The sequence below is a fragment of the Ornithorhynchus anatinus genome, chromosome 2 (genome assembly GCF_004115215.2).
Source record: "Ornithorhynchus anatinus isolate Pmale09 chromosome 2, mOrnAna1.pri.v4, whole genome shotgun sequence".
Taxonomy (NCBI): domain Eukaryota; kingdom Metazoa; phylum Chordata; class Mammalia; order Monotremata; family Ornithorhynchidae; genus Ornithorhynchus; species Ornithorhynchus anatinus.
Genome location: NC_041729.1, coordinates 149,346,135 through 149,369,272, shown reverse-complemented (window position 1 = coordinate 149,369,272; position 23,138 = coordinate 149,346,135). Strand labels below are relative to the sequence as shown.

Genomic DNA, 23,138 nt, shown 5'->3' with positions numbered 1-23,138 from the left:
TTTGGAAGTAGGTCAAAAAGGTAAAATTCCAGAAAGGAAGCAATTAAAAAAATAGATGGGTGCCTCTATAATCTGGCCAGTTGAATTTAAATGACATATTCTAATTTACCAGCAATCCAGGAAAATAGAGCAGTTTTTCTTTTTTTAATTCAAGGGGAAGGCAATAAAACAGCAGGAACTTGGTCAGTTTGGCAAGACATCTCTCTTGAGAGGAATAAGACACTATTCACTCTGTACTGGTTAGCAAAAACTCTCTAAAAACAATCCACTATTTAGATATGTAAACAAAGTCGTCTTTGTCCTTTGTGCTGTCCGCAAGACCGTAACTCGTAAAGCACTGTAGCTAGACTAAAATATGACAACATTTAGAGTAAATTTAAAGAATATATAAGGAAAACACCATTCCAGGAAACTATGCCTCTCATTTGCTGGTACTGGTTGTTCAATCTATACGCATGGATGATGAAGATAAAAATAGATTCTCCTATAAATCACTCATATTTATTGAGCACTGAGTACGGTGTGCCAAACACTGTACTAAGCACTTGGGAGAGTTCCATACAAAGAGAAGCGGCGTGGCTCAGTGGAAAGAGCACGGGTTTGGGAGTCAGAAGTCATGGGTTCAAATCCCAGCTCAGCCACTTGTCAGCTATGTGATTTTGAGCAAGTCACTTAACTTCTATGTGCCTCAGTTACCCCATCTGAAAAATAGGGATGAAGACTGTGAGCCCCACGTGGGACAACCTGATCACCTTGCATCCTCTCCAGCGCTTAGAACAGTGTTATGCACATAGTAAGCACTTAACAAATGCCATCATCATTATTATTATTATTATATATTTCCTGCCTACAAGGAGCCTGCATTCTAGTGGGCAGCTTACGATCTAGAAGAGACTGTTGTAAACTAATCATACTCATTGCCTATTTGAGGGATTTTTTTTTCTTTTAGTTATCTGAGCCTCTACAAATGTACATTTCTTAAGACAATATTCTTTCCAAATATTAGTGTTATTACTGAACACTTACTAGGTGCAGAGCCTTGTAATTGGTATAAAAGTTGGCATTTAAATTTCTGTAATGCTTTGTTCAAATCATTTAATTTAACTTTCCAAATCTTATCTACATACTGTTTACAACATTTCATACTACTTCAGTGAAGTGGACAATTTTGTACTGTGTTTAAAATGGAGAGCCTCCCCCACAACACAGGCATTGAGGGGTTGAGATCAACGATTTAAAGAGACCGATGTAGGATAAGATGGGAGCGGAAGGGAGAAACAAAAGGCAAGGAAAGACAGACATACACACACTAACTCTATCCCAGGAAGGCCTCCTTCCCGGATCAGCAGCTCTAACAATATTTGCCTTTTTTGAGGTACTTTTTAAGTGTTTACTATGTGCCAGATGGTCGACACAAAGTAATCAGGTTGGACAGAGTCCCTGTTCCCAGTGGGGCTCACAGTCTTAATCCCCATTTTACAGATGAGGTAACTGAGGCACAGAGAAGTGAAATGACTTGCCCCAAGTCACACAGCAGACAAGTGGCAGAGCTGGGATTACAACCCAGGTCCTTCTGACCTCCAGGCCAGTGCTCTAACCTCGAGGCTATGGTCTTTCTTCAGCTGCACCGTTCAGGTCTTTCCTATGAGTTTTCAGCCCTGCCACCTCAATTGATGATGATGATAATGATGATGACGGTGGTACTTGTTATGCGCTTACTATGTGCAAAGCACCGTTCTAAGCTCTGGGGGTATACAAAGTGATCAGGTTCCCCCACATGGGGCTCAGAGTCTTCATCCCCATTTTACAGATGAGGCAACTGAGGCTCAGAGAAGTTAAGTGACTTGCCCCAAGTCACCCAGCTGACAAGCGGCGGAGTTGAGATTAGAACCTATGACCTCTGACTCCCAAGCCCGTGCTCTTTCCACTGAGCCACGCTGCTTCTCCTAATTATGTTGGTATTTGTTAAGTGCTTACTATGTGCAGAGCACTGTTCTAAGCACTGGCATAGATACACGGTAATCAGGTTATCCCACGTGAGGCTCACAGTCTTAATCCTCATTTTACAGATGAGGTAACTGAGGCACCGAGAAGTTGTGACTTGCCCACAGTCACATAGCTAACAAGTGACAGAGCCGGCATTCAAACCCATGACCTCTGACTCCCAAGCCCGGGCTCTTTCCACTGAGCCACGCTGCTTCACATAAGTCACACACATTAATGTCACATCAGTCCACTGTGAACTTCTTGTACTCCAGGAAGATGCCCAAGGGACTGAAGAAAAAAGGATGGGCCCTCTGGAAGCTGTAGAAGGGTTGAGGAAGGTCTTCAATCCCATAGAACGGCATGGGATCGTATTCTTGCTATTTCTGATAGTCACTGGCCAATGGTTCTCAGACAATCCTGTTTGTTGGCCTCTTAGAGGTTTCAAAAATGGTGGGGGAGTATGTGATTCCAACCCTTCCCTATCCAAGAGGAAGAGAAATAGTTATCAGCACCATTTTTGACAGTTGCTACGAGCTCTAAAGGGACCACACACATTTCATGACAAAGGACCATCCAGTAAAGTTTGAAATTGGCAGTCTCTTTGGGCTAAAGGAAATTCTTGGCAAAGGGCAATTCCCAAATCAAATGAAGCTCATAAAGCTTGTGATGAGGTCCTTAGTGACCTTTGTAATTAGCTTCAGTTTGATAAGGTGATTCTATCTACCAATGCTGCTGTATTCCAACTTTTCCAACTTCCCACATACCTATTTGAGGAGGAGAAAGCCAGTCTCTGCTTAGTGTTCTATTTTTAGCAAATTGCTGAATTACGTACCCCAAGTGTAAGATTTAATTATTTAGATGAATTAATCTTGCCATCGTGCCATACTGGATGCCAGGCTAACTTTGCATTACCTGGGTAGTGGGGAAATGCCGGAATAGGTTTAACTAAAGTCCCTGGCATCCGTCAGAATTAACAAAATGGGCATCAATTCAAAGGCTTACCTAAAGTGCCAGGTTAACTTTTGGATTAAATTGCATGCATTTGGTAAATGGAAAAATCAATATATTTGTAAATGATTTTAAATATTGAAGAGCTAGTGGAAAATACTCCAAGTTCTGCACAGTGGGCCCAATTGAATAAACAGTACTTAGACATCTCACAGCAATGACTGTTCATCAGCTTTGTGGAACAGTACTGGCTTATTCTTTTTCAAAACTTTCCTTGTTTCCCTGCTCTCACTGACCTCTCCTATGGGAAAAAAAAAAGCCCTCAGACAGAAGAACTGTTTTGGTGCCGCAAGTTGTTCATAAGTTGTCTAAGAGGTTTGGTGGTGTGGTATGTGACTGGTAGTAATCACCAGTTGGGTAATCAGGAACCCAAACCCAGTCCTTTCCTAGTCCCCTGTTTGTTTTATGATTGAGACACGAATGAAGGGTGATCAAGGGAAGTTAAACTCAGAGATGGAAACATCAACAAAGGAACAGAATTCTTCCAACTGGATTATCCACTTAGCAAGAACCACATTGACAACAGAACACGCTGCACCTCTTTTTAAAATGAGAAAATCAGGATTCTTATCAAAATGCATGTCATTTCCTCACAATGAGGAAAAAAAGCTAATACATTTGACCCCTGAAATAGCTAATTTGTCTGTACGAGCTTTTTGAAAAGATAATCAGACATACTAGAGATACCCTATATTCACATATGCACATCCCACAGTACTTTACTGGGTTGAAATGGAAGATTTAAATTTTGACCTATTTCCAACTGAATTCTCCTTCCATGACTTTCTTGCCACTGGATCCTTTAAACAGTAATATTGCTTCTCTCCAAAACTCTTTCAGAGATTTAACCAGCACTTTCTGATGTGTGATATTAAATAAAAGATGGGTGCATGTTCCAATCTCACAGTCTGATTGGGGTCACTCATATTTTCTATATTACACCTGAAAAGGCAGTCCTAATATTGGTACAGTGGAATTTGGAGATCCAGGTTCTGCTGGCTGCGGATTTGCCAATAACTGCGAACATTTCTGACCAACAATCACCTAGGATATTCTGCTAGATGAACAGACTAAATAGGAATCTTGAGCAATGCTAATAATAATTGTGGCATTTGTTAAGCACTTACTATATGCCAGGCACCGTATTAAGCGCTGGGATGGATACAAGCAAACCGGGTTGGACACAGTTCTTGTCTCACATGGGCTTCGCATCTCAATCCCCATTTTACGGAGGATGTAATGAGGCCAAAAGAAGTAAAGTGCCTTGCCCTAGGTCACACAGCAGACAAATGGCAAAGCCGGAATTAGGACCAATGACCTTCTGACTCCCAGGCCCATGATCTATCCACTACGCTATGAGCAATAGTTGGGTATTGTGGACAGCAGAGACCACAGGAGCTACCAAAGCAACTATGTGCTGGTTCATGGCACTTCAACACAGCATCAGCCCTACCCTGGGATGATTTTGGCCTAAATAGGCCCTGCATGTAAAAAGCCTTGGTGTGCATTTTTTTTTTTTTTTTGCAATATCCTGCCCTCAGTGCGCCAGTAGAAATTAAACTCGGCAAATCATTAGCACTATGGCAAACTCCCTCCTGCACTTTCTCAGTCCTAAATGTAAGGACCAAGGCTCATCCGTCGTACACAATGGAAGACTCTAGCATATATATGATAGAATCATATGGAGAACAGTTTTCTATAAAGGATATGTTAAATGAAAATAAACAGCAAGTTAACTGCAGTCTATACACAACATTTCTCTTTTGAACAGCAGATGAAATGAGTTCATTCCAGGGAATCGAAGTTCACAATATTTTTTTTTTACTGAACATACAATTAAGTTTTAATATTATCAAATTGTCTGCTGCCTAAACCTTTTGGCAGCTAGATCCAAATTGGCGCCAAAGCTAGAATTTATTTGAGCCTGGCGAGCTTATTTGAAATCAGTTTTACATTATATAAGCATTTCGTTAACCCTAAATTAAGCCAATCAAACAATCAGTCATATTTACTGAGCATGTACTGTGCACAGAGAGCTGTACTAAGAGCTTACTGTAAGCTTGTTACAGGCAGAGACTGTGTCTGTTATACTCTCCCAAGCACGGTAAGTGCTCAGTAAATACTACTGAATGAATGAATTGTACTCTCCCAAGCACTTAGTACAGTACTCTGCACACAGTAAGTGCTCAATAAATACGATTGACTGATTGACTACAGTATAATAGAGTTAATATACACATTTCCTGCCCACAAGGAGCTAACAGTCTAGAGGACAAATAGGTTGCTCTAGTTTGTAGTAAGGCAAGTCTTACTTTGAAACACAAGAAATTTGGGGTTGGTGCTGAATCTAACTGCTATGAAATATTAGCAGTTTCTAATAGGCAAACAGCATTTCGCTCAAAATTTTCAATTGCATTGGGCTTTTCCACTGACCATTTCATAAGAATGCAGTAAAGAAAATCTTACCTTAATTCTATTTTGCAACCAGTTCCAGAATGGGCCCAAAGTAGTTACCTAGGAGTCAATAATCACAGAAAGAGTCAGCTTGATGTATGGTTCATTTTTTTTTTCCTCTAGCACTGTTATTTAACTTACATGAAAATCAGGTTCAGTATCTTCTGCAAACTAAGTGACATTCCCAATTATTTCCTGGGAGTTTCCCGTTAGCACATTATATTATAGTACAGATTACACATAGGCATAAAATTCCATCTCTATTAATTGTAAATGCTTTGTAAGTAGAAATGGCTTTAGCATTTCTGATTACTGTATGTAAAAGCCATTATAGGTTGTCTTTTTTTTCCTAGAAAAAATCAATCCAATATGCATTTATCGCTATTGCAAAAAGGACATTAACATTTCATATCAAACACTTAAGAAATAATGTTTTATTTTGCTGTCTCCCCCTTTTAGACTGTGAGCCTGTCGTTGGGCAGGGATTGTCTCTATCTGTTGCTGAATTGTACATTCCAAGCACTTAGTACAGTGCTCTACACACAGTAAGAGCTCAATAAATACGATTGAATGGATGGGTGAATGATGCTGAACCTTTTACAGTGTAAAAACAAGAGCTGATCATTTTCCTTTAAAGGATGCATCTTGTGTATAAACTACATGAATGTTTTAGATAATATAGGCTAAAAGTAAATTGTCAATAAATAAACTTGTCAACAGAACTACATAAAAGAGGGAAAGCAAGACCTAGAACATTTATTAATAAATATGTCATTTGCTTTTACGTTGCCAGTTTAAATCCACTCCAAATCAGAAGTCACCAAACTGGCCATCTGGTGATCCTATTTTCTTCTGATGAAGGATTCAGTGAACACACAGTGGGTTGTTATTAACTGGTGAGACTGTGATGGGAACAGTTTTTCCCCCTCCTCTCTTTCTGTCCAGTGGTATTTTGATGAGATTAAGAAGGTAACCTCACTGAGCAATCATTCACGGTCTGAGTGTTGTTGGAAATAAAAACAGACACGTATGTCACATAGAGAAAACAAGGTAATGCATTGAAAAAAATCGATATTTCCTGAGTGCTTATTATATGCAGAGCACTGTACTAAGCGCTAAGCAGCAGACAAGCGGCAGAGTCAAGATTAGAACCTATCACCTTCTGACTCCCAAGCCAGAGCTCCATCCACTAATAATAATAATGATAATGTTGGTATTTGTTAAGCGCTTACTATGTGCATAGCACTGCTCTAAGCGCTGGGTAGATACAGGATAATCAGATTGTCCCATGGGAGGCTCACAGTCTTCATCCTCATTTCACAGGTGAAGTAACCGAGGAACCGAGAAGTTAAGTGACTTGCCCAAAGTCACAAAGCTGACAGGTGGCGGAGCCGGAATTAGAACCCATGACCTCTGACTCCTAAGCCCATGCTCTTTGCACTGAGTCACGCTGCCCTGCTGCTTTCCTGTGGCTGTCTCTTGCTCATACCTCTCATCACCACCACCACCCAAAGAGCACCCGCTTGCCCTTCTGATTAAAGGAATGTTTTTCATTTTGATTCAGGGGTTTTGTTTTTTTGATTTGCATCTTATAGTCGCATTACATTTTCCCTTTGCATTTCTTTAGTTCATGAGGCTCAGCAACCCATGGAATAGGTGACATTTTCACTTTGGCTTTACATGGTTCCGTTTTAGAATCTCACGAAGGCATCCCCATGGCTCTCACACGAGTTTTTTTAATTTGATTTTCTTGTCACGACACAGATTTCTGTAAGCCTCTCTGATTCACTGCAAGATGATGTTGATGCAATACTTGTTTTGCGGCAATTAACCTCTCCTCCCTGAATCATGTGCAGCAAATCAATCTTGACCTGGCCATGCTCGCTATCTCGATTGCTGCCTGGAAGAGAAATGCCCATTCAAGATTTATATCATAGTTACAGCACTTAGGATCAGTGACTCCAGCTAATAATTTATTTTCTCACAACTTCGTTGCCCTATGCTCCCCTTCTTATGAAAGATGAATAGAAAAATAAAAACAAAGTGTAAGAGTTTCAGAATTCAAGATAGCTTATCATTTATCTTCATTCTCTCTTTCATCTCATTCTAATTTTCCATTGTATGAGGTATCCAAATAACCAACTTTTACTTAAGCTGTTTCCAGGTACCTAAAATTTATTTACATCCTCACAGCTCCTACATGAAGGCAAGAGCAGTGATAGAATTCAAAAACCAAGCATTAAGGAAATCATTAGCTACTTATTTGGTCTTAGTGGATGGTCCTTCCTTGAGATAACCTACATCTTGGATCTAACAGATGGTCCCAACCATAGATACTTCTGTGTCAATATTTATTCAGGATTAATAAATTAAACCTGAATGATTAGTAAATACAAATGGCAAAGCAACATTTCCAATGTTTATAATCTTAGTATCTACTATCCAGGTCTTTATCATGTGAGTTCTTTGTGGGCAGGGAATATTTCTACCAACTCCATTACATTGTACTCTCCCAAGGGGTTAGTGCAGTGCTCTGCATGAAGTAGTCGAAACCATAACCAAACGCAAACCAGAATGTCAGATTTTTCCCAGACGATAAACACTTGGTTATACAGAGATGTCCAGTGCTTGTTCAACAGCTAAGAGCTGCAGATTACTCCCAGGTCCAGCAGAACAGGCCAAGAATCCCCAGAGAAACTGGTTAAGGCACCAGTGGGTTCCCAAGATTGGAACTGGCCCAGGATCTTGGTAGGTTCCACTGCTGGAATTAGGAATCCAGTTCTAGAATGGATATGATCAATCTAGAACCCCTTCCTGAAAAGGGGCTTAGTGGATAGAACACGGGCCTGGGAGTCAGAAGGACTTGGTTTCTAATCCCGAGATCTTCCACATATCTGCTCGGTGACCTTGGACAAGTCACTTAACTTCTCTGTGCCTCAATGGGGATTAAGAGTGTGAGCCCCATATGGGACCGAAACTGTGTTCAACCCGATTAACTTGTATCTAACCCAGCACTTAGAAGAGCACTTGGTACATAGTAAGTGCTGAAAATTACCATAATAATAATAATAATTTTTTTTTAAAAGCCCTTCTGGATGATTGGATTAAGAGTGGTCTAAAATGGAGCCTCCTTCGGCATCACTGAAGTGGTCCCGTGACTTTGGGTGGGTCCAGAAAAACTGGGAATCAATCAATCAGCCTACAGGGAGATGGGAAATATACCAATCGCAGCACATGGGACGATATAATAAACCCATATGGATTGAAGGGTCCCAACATACTAAACTAACGTGTTGAGAAAATCCAGGGTTCTGAAAACACAATCACATCTGTCCTGTGATCATCAATTAAAGCATATTGAAATAGTTATCAATGGTTACTGAGGTGGTGGGAGTACAAGCTGTGCATATATTGTTAGTTTAAATTGCTTTTTGTTTTGTTTTTTTCTGGAAAAAAATTAGTTGTCCTGGGGGGGGATCCTATTTTCAATTCACAAGATGCTTAGATTCCAAACATTGTTTCTGACCCGACACTTAATAATGATAGTGTTAATAATGTTAATAGTGCTATTCGTTAAGTACTATGAGCCAAGCACTGTACTAAACAATGGAGTTAGATAAAAAGTCAGACACATTCCCTGTCCTACATGAGGCTCATGGCCAAAATAGGAGGGAGAAAGGTATATAATCTGCATTTTCCAAGTGAGAAAATGGGGCCCAAGAAAAGTTAAGTGACTTTACCAAGGTCACACAGTAGGCCTGTGGTGGAGTCAGAATTTAAATCCAGTCCTTTGACTCCCAGGCCCTATTCTCTTTCCACTAAGCAATGCTACTTCTAAATCTGTACAACATTATAGTTAATCTGATTGAAAAATAAAGAAGATATTAATGGGATTCTGGTCTGATTTTTTTAAATAGGCAAAAAACCTCTGAAACAAAATCGTTCTAAGGAGTGGCTGAAATGACAACATTTGCTACCACTGAGTTGAATGCTTATGCTAGGTCTGTCTTTATGCTCAAGAATTACAGAAGACTGTTCAAAGAAGTTCAAACCTAGTGGAAAATAGAGATTCCCGTTGGACCTATTTTTAGATTGCTCCCTTAGTAAATCATGTGCCCAGTGCTCAGTCATCAACGACTTGCTGTGCTGAGCCCATTACACCATTTCCAAGGTATATTTGCTACAACTTTGAATATGGTGCATCATTATGGTTATCAATAACATCAGTACTGCCTCACATTCAGTCAGAACAAGTTCATTGGAAAGGGCATCGTGTAGTGTATATGTTAGGCGTTTATGAATCTACTAGATAGTTTGATATAACTTTCATAATTGAAATGTCAAGCCTCAATATAGCCAGGCTCAGCCCCACATACTGGAAGAAAGAAAATGTGTCAGTAATATCCGAGAAACAACATACTACATTATTTCTTTTAACACAACTGGATTTATTTGAAAAGAAAAAGATTAATAGAAGAAGACCTTATCAAAACATGAGTTAATTTAGGGGTACTAGATGATGCATTAAGCAAAATCGCTAACTGTAGATCAGTCAAGTTTGAGAGAGATCAGTGAAAGTAGATGACAATGGTGCCGAACTCAAGAAGCTAATACTGTAAGCTTTGGCAAATCATTTCACTTCTCTCTGCCTCAGTTACCTCATCTGTAAAACGGGGACAAAGACTGTGATCCCCATATGGGAAGGGGACTGTGTCTGACCCGATTTGCTTGTATTCAATCATTTGTTCAATTGTATTTATTGAGCATTTACTGTGGGCAGAACACCGTACTAAAAACTTGGAAAAGTACAACACAATGATAAACGGTGAGATTTCCTGCCTACCATAAGCTTAAAGGGAGGGAAACAGGCATCAATACAAATAAATAAAATTACAGATATGTATATAAATGCTGTGGGGCTGGGGGTTGGGTAGAGCAAAGGGAGCAAGTCAGGCTAATCCAGAAGGGAATGGGAGATGAAGAAAAGTGAGGCTTAGTGTGGAAAGGCCTCTTGGAAGAGATGTGCCTTCAATTATAATAATAATAATGATGATGATGGTATTTGTTAAGGGCTTACTATATGCCAAGCACTGTTCTAAGTGCTAGGGTAGATACAAGGTAATCAGGTTGTCACACATGGGGCTCACAGTCTTAATCCACATTTTACAGATGAGGTAACCGAGGCCCAGAGACGTTAAGTGACTTGCCCAAAGTCACACAGCTGATAAGTAGCGGAGCCGGCATTAGAACTCACGACCTCTGACTCTCAAGCCCCCGGCTCTTTCCACTAAGCCATGAAGGCTTTGAAGGTGGGGGGGGGGGGAAGGGGAAGAGTAATTTTCAGTCAGGTCTGAGGAGGGAGGGCAATCAGGCCAGAAGCAGGACATGGGCTAGGGATGGGCGGGGAAGCAGGTGAGATTGAGATACAGTGAGAAGGTCAGCATTAAAGGAGTGCAGTGTGCAGGCTGGGTTGGAGTGGGAGAGTAGCGAGGTAATTTAGGAGGAGACGGTGATGAACTGCTTTAAAGCTCATGGTAAGGAGATTTTGTTTAATACGGAGGTGGACGGGCAACCTCTGGAGTCTTTTGAGGACGGGGTGACATATCCTGAACATTTTTCAGGTGTGTGACTTAGGGCAAGTCACTTAACTTCTTTGTGCCTCAGTTACTTCATCTGAAATATGGGGATTGATAATAATAATGTTGGTATTTGTTAAGCGCTTACTATGTGCCAAGCACTGTTCTAAGCTGGGATAGATACAGGGTAATCAGGTTGCCCCACTTGAGGCTCACAGTCTTAATTCCCATTTTACAGATGAGGTAACTGAGGCACAAAGAATTCAAGTGACTTGCCCAAAGTCACACAGCCGACAGGTGGTGGAGATGGGATTATAACCCATGACCTCTGACTCCTAAACCCGTGCTCTTTCCACTGAGCCACGCTGCTTCAGGTCTGTGAGCCCCACGTGGGCCAGCCTGATTACCTTGTATCTACCCCAGCGCTTAGAACAGTCATTGACACATAGTAAGCGCTTAACAAATACCATCATCATCATTATTGTAGAAAAGTTGTTGGGCAGCAGAATGAAGTAGGGACCCACCTCAACACTTTGATTAGTGCCTGGCACACAGTAAGCACTTAACAAATACCACGATTATTGTTCTTAAGATAGGCAGGCATTAGAGAAGCATAGCTTAGTGGAAAGAACACGGGCTTAGGAGTCAGAGGTCGTGGGTTCTAATCCCAGCTCCGCCACTCAGCAGCTATGTGATTTTGGGCAAGTCACTTAACTTCTCTGTGCCTCAGTTACTTCATCTCTAAAGTGGGGATTAAGACTGTGAGCCCCATGTGGGACAATCTGATTACCTTGTATCTACCCCAGTGCTTAGAACAGTGCTTGGCACATAGTAAGTGCTTAATACAATAATTATAAGAATAAATTATTTACAAATAAAAGAGGAAGAAGGACTATCAAGGCTAAAACTGGTAGTAACAAAGATGTGGGAAATAAAACATATTAATACATTGGTGAATAAATAAGTAGCGTACATAAAATGGTATGTAGTACGGATCAATCTACATATATATCAATACTTACGAAAGTGCTGAGCGTGATTGTTAGATTGTCAGGGATTGGGGTAGCAGACATTAATTGGGAAAGGATTCCTAGTGAAGGTGGGATTATTTGTAAAACAAGTAACTAACTCTCATGGCCTTTGGCTCTTCCACAGAGTTAAAAGGAAAACTTCATACTTATATTTTTAACTTAATTCTAAGAGCTGAAGAGGTCCACTTTCTCATTAGTGAATTACTTGTTTGCATAGGGGTAGGTCTACGTGGCTCAGTGGAAAGAGCACGGGCTTTGGAGTCAGAGGTCATGGGTTCGAATTCCGGCTCTGCCACTTGTCAGCTGTGTGACTTTGGGCAAGTCACTTCACTTCTCGGTGCCTCAGTTACCTCATCTGTAAAATGGGGATGAAGACTGTGAGCCCCATGTGGGACAACCTGATTCCCCTGTATCTACTCCAGCGCTTAGAACAGTGCTCGGCACATAGTAAGCGCTTAATAAATACCAACGTTATTATTATTAACCATATGGGTTTAAGAGAGGGTTGTAAGGAAGCAGCCACTGGAGAAATCCAGGTCAGATGTGAGATCTCTTCCCCAGATGACTGACTCATAATAATGATGGTATTTATTAAGTGCTTACTATGTGTCAAGCACTGTTCTAAGCGCAGATTGTTAGGCAAGGCTTCCTGGAACCTGAGAAAATCAGAGCAGTTTTTCCCCTACTTAGTTAAATGACCCTTTCATTTCTGATTAGAATAAACTCTAGCACAGAGAAAATCTATAAATAATAGCTTAGAGTTATTTCGGGGAAAATACGGCAATCGTTTAGGGAATCTACTAATGTCTTCATTTTTGTGGAGTTTAAAAGTGCTGCTTAAAGATTAATGGCATCTCATCAAGTCTCTCTGATCATTTTCAGGGTTCAGGAAGAAAATTAACAGACCTAGAGGTGCAAATTTCCATATGAGCATACGTCTGGGGCTGAAAATCGGGCAATACCCTCAGAATAACTTTTGGAAGATGATTGAAAATGCAATTTTTAATCCCACATCTGCTAGCTGTCTGCAATCATCTGCAATTTCACACGTCTTCCTGCATCCTTGATACTCTTACCTGGATGCCCTGCTTGCACATAGAACTCAAATGGTTCAAATCTGAACTTCTAATTTCTCTCCCAAATTCTTTCTTCTAGTTAACTTTTCTAGCACAGTTAACAAATCACCACCTTCCCCATTTCTCAAACCCACAACCTTGGCATTCTCTTTAACTGCTTCCATTTCGACACCCACATTCCATCTGCTGCCAAATCCTGTTCAACTTTCCCCTCCACATTTCCTGAATCTGCCCTCACCTCTTCACTCAGACGCACTCTGATCTAAGCTCTTGTCAGATCCTGACTTGAATCCTGCATCAGGCTCCTTGCTGACCTCCCTGTCACCCCTCTCCATTTCCTAGAGCTCACCTCTTCCAGAAGGCCTTCCCAGACTGAGCCCCCCGTCCCACCCTCTGCTTTTCCCCCTTCCCCTCCCCTCAGCACTGTGCTCATTTGTATATATTATTTATTCCACTATTTATTTTGTTAATGAGGTGTATATCTCCTTGATTCTATTTGTCTTGATGATGTTGTCTTGTTTTGTTCTGTTTTGCTTTGCTGTCTCCCCTGTTGCTTTGCTGTCTCCCCTGTTAGACTGTGAGCCCGTTATTGGGCAGGGATTGTCTCTATCTGTTGCTGAATTGTACGTTCCAAGTGCATAGTACAGTGCTCTGCACATAGTAAGAACTCAATAAATACTATCGAATGAATACTGTTGCCCTTATTTTTCTAAAATATGGTTCAGCATATATCTCCCCGCTCTTCAGAAACCCTCTATCACTGTCCATCCCTCACCGTATTAAATAGAAATTTGTGACCCTGGGGTACCGACCATCTCAAGGTCAAATGCTATCTCGTGACCTGAGCCAGCAGGCAGAACTCGGAAGTGAGGGTGGGACACCACCCTCACAACCCAAACTGTCAGATTGACAGCCCAAGCTGGGAATACAGAAGGTGCCCCTCGCTCCCGTGCCAATCAAATTAGGAATGGTGGAGGGGGAGGGCAGAGATTGGATAAACTGAGGCCGGAAACTGAAATGGCCTAAGGGCCCAGGTGATAAATACCTGCCACCTCTAACCTTTCGTGCAGCGGAATGGGATTTGCGACCTGCCTCTGTCCAGAGAGTGAGAAGGCCGCTCTGCCTGCACCGAGTGAGGAACTGTGGGATGGGTGAGTGTCCTGTCCAGTGGGATGTGAACAGGGTGGGAGGTAGCCGCCTCAGCGAGTGCCAGTAACCATAAGTGGTAATGCATAACTGGGTTTAACGCATAAGTGTATGTAACTCATATGTGTATGTAACTCATCAGTGTTTAACGCATAAGTGTATTTAACGCAAAGGTGGAGTAAATCATAAGTGGGCTCGGGGTCCACCCACACGCGAGTAACATATCAGTGTATTCCTCCCATTAGGGAAGCTCTAACACCATATTCCTCCCAAAGGGGAAGCTTTAACACCATGTTTCTCCCAAAAGGGAAGGCCGATTGTCACGTCAAAATAATTAATTCAATTCGCCCCGCGGAATAAATTCTATACAAACTCAGGTTTTCCATCCCCGGCCTCTCTCCCTCTCTCTCTCGCCGTGCCAATTCTGAAAGAACCTGTCCCCCGGTGAAGGGTGACAACCCCCACTTCACCCCCACTATAACGCAGCTTGGACGTTTTAACTCTGTTCAAACCAAACTACTCAACATATTGCTCACGTTCTCATCCCACCTGGAACTCCCTTCTCCTCCTCACCTGGCCCACCACTGCTCTCAATCAATCAATCAGTGATATTTATTGAGTGCTTACTGTGCGCAGAGCACTGTACTAAGTACTTGGGAGAGTGCACTATAACCGACTTGGTAGACATGTTCCCCGCCTTTAACCGTCTCCCACTCTAGACTATAAGATCATTGTGGGCAGAAAATGTGTCTGTTTATCGTCACAATGTACTCTCCCAAAGTACAGTGCTTTTCACACAGTAAGCGCTCAATAAATGTGCTTGAAAGAATGGATGAACAAGCTTACAGTCTCCCAATCCACAAAAGCCTTCTAAAATCATATACTCCAGGAGAAACTCCTTGATTAATCTCTCATCTCCACACCCAACTGAAACTTCATCAATTCGGCATTTTCCAAACACGTGGGTATGTATACCTCCCTGAAGCACTTACGTACACATCTTTGTACTCCATCCCTTTCTTCTGCCCGTATTTTATTTTTTTTTCAGCATTTTGTGTCCCAGACAAGAAGGCTAACTCCTTGAGGGCAGAGATTATGTCTACTAAATTCTATTCTCCCCTTGCTTAGTTTAATGTTCTCTACACAGTAAGTGCTCAATTAATATTATTGATTGCTAAACCCTGTATGTGTGCATAACCCATTATGTGTAAGTAATTTGTGCCTACCTGTTCCCCTGACTAGATTGCAAATATTTCCAGAGAAGTGACCCTGTCTATTACTCTTTTCTCTGCTCCCAAGTGCCTTCAGTGGTTTGCTCTGCACGCAGAGGCAACATGGCTTAATGAAAAGAGCACAGAATTTGCAGTCCTAATTCAGCACACCTGATAACTAATAGCAATAATCTCATCAATTCTTTCTCCAACCAAAGAGATACTGTAAACAGAATTCAATAACGTATCTAAGAGCTTTAAATTATTCTATTTGCCTGGCTATTCGTGTATAAATAGCAATACTTTTCATTAAATACAGAGTCTCCTCTATTCTCCCTCTAGACTGTAAACCCACTGTGGGCAGGGAACGTGACTATTAACTTTTTAATGGTATTTGTTAAGCAAGTATTATGTGTCAGGTACTGTACTAAATGCTTGGGTAGTTACGAACCAATCAGGTTGGATACGGTCCATGTCCTAGATGAAGTTCACAGTCTTAATCCCCATTTTATAGATAAGGTAATTGAGTCACAGAAAAATGAAGTGGCATGCCTAAGCTCACACAGCAGACAAGTGGTTAAGGTAGGATTTGAACCCCGGTCCTGCTAACTCCCAGGCCCGTGCTCTATCGCCTATAGCTTTATTACACTGTACTCTCCCAAGTGCTTAGTTCAGTGCTCTGCACATAGAAGTGCTCATATTCCATTGATGGATTAAAACTGGTATTTCCTTTCCTTTCTTTCTCTGTTTTTCTACTAGTTGCTTCTCCCCTCTTTTTTGCTGAATTCTGGTATCAACTAGTATTTCCTTTTGCCAGGTTTTTGTTTTAAATTGGTAGTCATTTGGCTGAAAAATAAAGGCAAGAACAAAAAATATCTTGGCTTTTCCCTTCCCCCTTCAGGGCTCATTCACACTTCCCTATGAGGACCCCACTTGGTTGTGAAGACTGGATAGTTATGTGACGATGGCCCAGAGCCAACCATTTTTGATGCTGCCTCCTCATTCTTTCACTTGCCATGGTGTTTTTTCTTTATTTGTAAACATACCCTGTTTCTTTTCCTTTCTTTCCTTCCCTTTCTTCCTCTCCCCATCCCTACCCTAACCTGAGCCTCCTCCTTTCATGTTCCCCGCTGTTGGCAGTGACAACTCAGGGGGCTTAATGTCCTTGTACTCCTAATACCAGAACAATTTTTTGACAGAAGATGGGGCAGTCTGAAAAGGCTGCGCCCATGGAGTCACTATAGGTCAGAAATGACTCGACAGAAAATGAGGGTGACTCGTAATCATAATAATAACAATAATTGTGGCATTTTTTAAGCACATACTATGTGCCAGGCACTGTACTAAGCTCTGGGATGACTACAAGCAAATCAGGTTGGACAGAGTCCCTGTCCCACATGGGGCTCACAGTCTGAATCCCCATTTTACATGTGTGGCAACTGAGGCCCAGGGCAGTGAAGTGACCTGTCCAAGGTCACACAGCAGACAAGCAGCAGACAAGTGGCAGGATTAGATCTTGGCTCCTATGCTCAGGCTAGCGTTCAGGAAATCGACATGATGTGGAGACTGGCAGTCGTAGAGGGAGAGAGGAAGTGAAGCTTTTCTGGGCAGAAAACCAGACTTGCTTTGGCATCTGAGATGTGTACGAACTGCACCCTTTCCAATCGGGATCCACAAACTCTAGCAGGTTGTACCCAGGTATCAGCTCAAAATGGCAAATAGCCAGCAGGCATGACAACTTGTGTTGAGAAGCACTATGGCAGAGTGGATAGAGCACGGGCCTGAGAGTCAGAAAGTCACGGGTTCTAATCCCTTCTCTGCCACTTGTCTGCTGTGTGACCTTCAATAAGTCACTTTCACCTCTCTATGCCTCAGTTACCTCATCTGTAAAACGGGATTTGAGATTGTGAGCCTCATGTAGGCTATGGACTGTGTCCAACCCGATTTGCTTGTATCTACCCCAACACTCAGCACAATGCCTGGCACATAGTAGCAGAAGCAGCGTGGCTCAGTGGAAAGAGCATGGGCTTTGGAGTCAGGGCTCATGAGTTCGAATCCCAGCTCTGCCACTTGTCGGCTGTGTGACTGTGGGCAAGTCACTTAACTTCTCTGTGCCTCAGTTCCCTCATCTGTAAAATGGGGATTAAGACTGTGAGCCCCACGTGGGACAACCCGATTCCCCTATGTCTACCCCAGCGCTTAGAACAGTGCTCGGCACATAGTAAGCGCTTAACAAATACCAACATTATTATTATTATTACATAGTAAGCATTGAAAAAATGACATCATTATTATTATTATAGTATTGTTATTATTATTAAAGCTTGCTTAAAAAGAAACAGAATGGGCTTCTTTTTCACAAAGGTGGAATGGAGCTTTATCCCATAGTCTTCCCAGTGACTATGATGAGCAATAGTGTGAATTTCATAATCGGTCAATCAGTGGTATTTATTGAGCACTTGCTATGTGTAGATAGAGCACTATACTAACTGCTTGGGAGAAAAGTTGCCTGCCCACAAGGAGCATACTGACATATGCTCCTTGTCATATATATGTTATATATATATATATATATATATATATATATATATATATATATATATGTCATATATAACCCTTATACTTGAGTAAGGTTGCTTACTCAGAGCAAACCTAAGGAGTGATCCACACTTCATTTTGGCGACAAAACCAAATTTAGGTTCCTTATTGGTTCCTTATGGTTCTACAGCTGAAGGATAAGGTAATACCTGTAAAACACATTACCTCCAGCTTTTCAGGTCCTTGAATCAAGGACTTCCATAACATTCCATTTGTTTTTGTCAATACTGACAGGAGATTTTCTGCTTTCTGCCTTTTTCTAACAGTGCTTATTTTATGTTTGTGTTTTTGCCTTCTCAAACTACATAACTAGTCCTTGAACTCTCCTTTACACAACTTGGAAGGAAGATCAGCACCTGCATCAATAATTCACTTTCTAGCAAATTAAGTACACTTTCATGGTTTGTAACACAACAGAGAAAAAAGTGATTAAATCATAAATACCGGAAGCAGTGTGGCCTAGTGGAAAGATCCCAGGTCTGGGAGTCAGAGGACTTGGGTTCTAACTCAGAGCAAGCACGTGGCAGAGCCTGTGACCCTGGGCAAGTCATTTAACTTCTCTGTGCTTCAGTTCCCTCATCTGTAAAATGAAGATTTGATTCCTGTTCTCCCTCGTGCTTAGACTGTGAGCTCCCTGTGGGACAAAGAATGTGTCCAACCTAATTAAACTGTATTTATCCAAGCACTTAGAACATGCTTGACACATAATAATTGCTTAATATAATAATAACAATAATAATAGTGTGAAAAGAAACCAAAAGAAGATGAAGTTAATCTATGTCTTCATTCTGCAAATAAGTAATCTCCAATGAAACACACAATAGTTTTTCTCTGGGACAAAAGACTTTAGAAATTCCTAGAAACATTACATCTGACCTTGAATAATTAAAAATGCACCATTCTAATAATCTGATACTATATTCATAATGATGATAATAACTGTGGCATTTGTAAAGCACTTACCATGTACCACGCACTATCCTAAGTGCATTAGCTTAATTAAGTACTTACTTTGTGCAAATTAGTGTACTAAACATTCTGGAGAACAATTCAAAAGAGTTGGCAGACACTCTTCCTGCCCACAAAGATCTTATGGTCTAAAGAGGGGAGAAAGACATCGATATGAATAAAATTACAAATATGTCCATAAGTGATGTGGGGCTGAAGAAGGGGTGAATATCCAAGTATTTAAAGGGAATAGATCCAAGTGCATAGATGATGCAGAAGGGAGACAGAGTCAGGGAAAAGAGGGCTTATCGGGGAAGGTTTTAATCAGAAAGGAGATGTTACCTTTAGAAAGCTTTGAAGGTGGGGTGAGTGGTGGTCTAGGGTATATGGAGGGAGAGGGACTTCCAAGCCAGAAGGAAGACATGGGAAAGGGATAGACAATGAGATAGACGAGATTGGGGCACAGTCAGCTAGCTGGTAATAGAAGAGCAAAATGTGCAGCAGGCTAGGCTGTATTAGGAAATCAGTCAGGTAAAGTAGGAGGGGGCAAGCTGATTGAGTGTTTTAAAGCCGATGATAAGGAGTATCTACATGATGTGGAGATGGATGGGTAACCCCTGGAGGTGCTTGAGGACTGGGACGTTGTGGACTGAATCTTGTCTTAGAAAAATTATCCAAGCAGCAGAGTGAAGTATCTACCAGAATGGGAGAGACCGGAGACAGGGAGGTCAGTGAGGAGGCTAATACAGTAGTCGAGGCGAGATAGTCTAAGTGCTTCTGTCGGCATATTAGCAAGTTTGCATGGCAAGAGAAGGGCAAATCTTGGTGATGTTGTGAAGGTAGAAATGACAGAATTCGGTGACACTGAAAATCTGGATTATATAAGAGAAATGAGTCGAGGATATTGCCAAGGTGATGTGCTTGTGAGGTAGGGAGGAATGGGATAGTGTCTTACAGTGACGGGAAAGACAGGAGTGTCTTACAGTGACGGGAAAGACAGGAGGAGGAGAGGGTTTGGGTGGGAAGATAAGGAGTGATGTTTCTAACATTTTTTGGTTTGAGCTGTAGCTCGACACCCAGGTAGAGGTATCTTCAAGGCAGGAGGAAATTCAAGACTTCAGAGAAGGAGGAAGGTGGAAGCTGAAGTTGTAGATTTGGGAATCATCCATGTAAAGATAGAAATTGAAGCCATGGGAGTGAATGAGTCCTCCAGGGAAGCGGGTCTAGAAGCAGAATAGAAGAGGGCCCAGAGTTGAGCCTTGCAGTTGAGCCTCCCACACTTAGAGGGTGGGAGGCAGAGGAAGAGCCTGTAAGAGAGACTGAGAAAAAGCAGGCTGAGAGATAAGTGGAGAGAACTATCAGTAAAACCAAAGTTGGGTAACGTTTTCATGAGAAGGGGGTGGGCCACAGTATTGAAGACAGCTGAGTGGTCTAGGAGGATTAGGATGGAGTAGAGGCCATTGGATATGGCAAGAAGAAGGTTATTGGTGATCTTAGAGAGGGCAATTTCCATGAAGCGAAGGGGGCAGAAACCAATTGGAAGGGATCTAGGAGAAAACTGGAAGAGAGGTAATGGAGATAGTGGGTGTACACAAATATATCAAGAAGTCAAGAATTTTGAAGAGTACCGGTAGAAGGGAAATGGGGTGATTATGGCTATAGGGATCAAGGGAGATTTTCTTTTAGGTTAGGGACACAGTGAACATATTTGATTGGAGTGGGGAAGAAGCCATTGGAAAGCGAATGGTTGATAATGACCATTAGGACAGAAACAAGGGACTGGGCAAGTGATTTAATAAAGTATGAAGGAATGGGGTCTGAGGAGCACAGGGAGGGTGTAGATTTTGAGAGGAGATGAATCTCCTCTTGAGATACTGCTGGGAATATTGGGAGAGTCGAAGAGGGCTGGGGTGAGGGGGCTGAAGAAGGGCAGGGATGATTTTAGGGAGATAATAATAATAATTATAATAATAATAATGGTATTTGTTAAGCACCTACTATGTGCTAGGGCACTGGGGTGGATACAAGAAAGTCGGGCTGGACACAGTCCCTGTCACGCATAGGGTTCATAGTCTTATTCCCCATTTTACAGATGAGATAACTGAGGCCCAGAGAAGTGAAGTGACTTGCCTAAAGTCACAGAGCAGACAAGGGGCAGAGCTGGGATTAGAACTCATGACGTTCTGACTCCCAGGCCCACGCTCTATCGACTATGCCATGCGGCTTCCCTTTTGATGATTTCAATTTTATCAATAAAGGTGGCTAGTGTGACAAGGATTCATTAGGTGAAATGGTTGGTGGTACCAGGGGGACAGGTTTGTGGAGGGAGTTAAATATCTGGAATAATTGTCAAGGCCAACGGGTACGGGAGTCAAATAGGATGGAGAAGTACTGGTGTCGGGCCAAGGAGAGGGCAGAATTACGGCAGTTCTACAGTCAGATCAGATACTGTCCCTGTCCAACAAGTGCTCAGTCAAACAGGGAAGAGGAACAGGAATTCATTCATTCAATAGTATTTATTGAGCGCTTACTATGTGCAGAGCACTGTACTAAGCGCTTGGGATGAACAAGTCGGCAACAGATAGAGACAGTCCCTGCCGTTTGACGGGCTTACAGTCTAATCGACGGGCTTACATCCCCATTTTGCAAATAAGGAAACTGAGGCACACAGAAGTGAAGTGACCGTAGACGAATAGCAGATGCAGAATTAGAACCCAAGTCCTGTCACTTTCAGGTCCATTTAAATCAAATAGATTTCAAAAAAATTACCACTATGATACCTTTTAATATGAACTCCATCATTTGGCCAAAATTTTCAAATCATTTTTATCAGGCGCTTAGCTAAGTAAAAATTCTACATTCATGGCAATTACCGTAGTTGAAATAAGTTGGATTGGTAACTGGCAATGGTATTATTACATAGTTATAAAGAGAGTCAAGACCTAAATATAAGATGTTAATGCAAAATCTATCCAAATTTACAGATATTTTGTCAGATAAAGCAAATTACCTCACATAATTGTATTCTGTTTAAGTGCCAATCTTTCAAGATGTTCTAAGTGAACACTTAAACAGCATTTCCAAGATGTCTAATTCTCAAATTCATTTTCTGGGAGATTTAGTGACTTAATACACTCTAATTCGAAAACCAGGTTGGAAAAAACAGAGGGACTGACGTATTGATGATCCTTTTGTAAAAAACAATGGTAAAGTGGGAAAATATTGAAAATCTTTTAAAAAGAGGTTATCAAGAAAAGAGGGCGCTGACACATTAAAAAAGTATACTGAGTAAAAAAGAGATGATTTTCTGTTCGAGAGTGGGTGAATTCTTCAACCATGTGTTAATAGAGTTAAAATTTCTGCAGGAGCCTTTATGCTGCCTTTTAGAGCAAATTAAAGTATTTGTTGATATGAATCTGAAGAATACTCCGTAAAAGAATTTCACTGTGGGCAGGAAACGCATCTGTCAACTCTGCTATTCTGTTCTCTCCCAAGGATTTAGTAGAGTGCTCTGCACACGGTAAGTGCTCAATAAATAAGTTGATTGAGTGACAGGAAGGCAAGCACAATTGCAAGAAAAGCCTGCAATTACAGAATTTCGATTGAGAAGTATACTCAGTAATAAACAATTGCTACCAAACTTGGGTTTCTTGTACATTTCCCTCTATACTTTTAGAATCATCTGATGAAATCTATTAAAATGAATGTCCAAAGTGCTACAGGTGGCTGACTGTGAGTGCATAAGTGCTGAAGTCATTCAAAAATGATGAGGAAGCTATGCCCTGGGGAGTAGAAAAATTAAGCAAGGAAAGCCTCCAGATGAAGTGGGATTTCAGAAGAGCTTTGAAGGCAGGGCACGCAGCGATCTGGCGGATTTGAAGGATGAGATTGTTTCCTCGCGGGAGGAAAGAGGTTGAGGCAGGAGAGTAGAAAATAAAGCAGAGTAAGAAGGTTGATTTGGGAATATTCTGCCTAAGAGCCTCTCCTCACCCAAACCTCTATCCTTCCTAGCCCTCCCCCGCAACCTTGCTTCCCAGCCGACATCCTTCTCCCCAGTTCCCCACCCCCGGTCTGAGTCTGTCTTCTCTAGCTCTCTGCTGGCCA

The 23,138-nt window shown here is 41.6% G+C and overlaps 1 protein-coding gene across 4 annotated transcripts in view; it reads right to left on the bottom strand.

Moving 5' to 3' along the window:
• The window catches only part of CNTN1 (contactin 1), a 484,199-nt gene that overhangs the window by 326,443 nt on the left and 134,618 nt on the right, over window positions 1-23,138 (bottom strand). For all 4 annotated transcript variants that reach the window (XM_029058335.2, XM_029058336.2, XM_029058332.2 and 1 more), the window contains exon 3: window positions 5,461-5,508. The gene's annotated coding sequence lies outside the window, so the exon portion shown is untranslated. The remainder of the gene's footprint in view (window positions 1-5,460; window positions 5,509-23,138) is intronic.